The sequence below is a fragment of the Podarcis muralis genome, chromosome 1, assembly GCF_964188315.1.
Source record: "Podarcis muralis chromosome 1, rPodMur119.hap1.1, whole genome shotgun sequence".
NCBI classification, from domain to species: domain Eukaryota; kingdom Metazoa; phylum Chordata; class Lepidosauria; order Squamata; family Lacertidae; genus Podarcis; species Podarcis muralis.
In genome coordinates, this window is record NC_135655.1 from 85,422,547 (window position 1) to 85,423,385 (window position 839).

Genomic DNA, 839 nt, shown 5'->3' on the forward strand with positions numbered 1-839 from the left:
ATGGTGCTAAGCTTGCAAAATTAGTTTACTACAGGTGCATTGGGTTCTTCAGCATATATGGTTTTCAGCCCATGGACTGCATTCCCTTCAGGCAGACTTCCAAAGACCACATGCTAGTGCTGGTGATTGTAAATTTTAACTTTGAACTGTAGGTTCTTTCTATCCTACATCGAGGCAAGCAAAGGGCATTATCACTATGCTAGGACACATTTCAGCCAGGCAAAAACACTCAAGCGGGACTGCTAAGGGCTGTGAAGAAAAGTCCTAAGGATTAGATAGTGAGGCTTGGAGGATTGCATTTCGGGCCCGAGCCTGAGTTTTCTTATCTCAGACACATTGCATGATACAGTAGCTCTCACAAAAGCCTGCTTTTATTTGAGTGTAAGATTATGGCTCACATATCCACATTTATGCAGAAGTAAGCCCTACAATGTTCAGCAAAGCTTGTTTACAGCTGAATGTGTTTAGAATTGCAACCTTGCTTTTTTTTATTTGTACATTCCCCCACTAATCCCCAACACAAATATGGAAGATAATTTTGCATGTTCAATTTTGTAACAAATGTTTCAAGTTAGGTAGATTATGTGGCAAAATGTTCATATATTTTCTGCATCTAAGTGTGTTTTTGGCATAGGGTGTAATTCAGTGTAGCACTCAGTGGTGTAGGTATGCATGAAATGAGGTCCCCAATCCTCTAGCACAGATTTTAGGGGAAGAGGGAGCCCTGTTGCATGAATGGATGCCATTCTGCACCCACAACTTATTTTTTAAGACCTCTGGGTGGGATTCAACTCTCTTCCATCAATTGCCTCTAGGCTACATCCATATGGAGGAACATG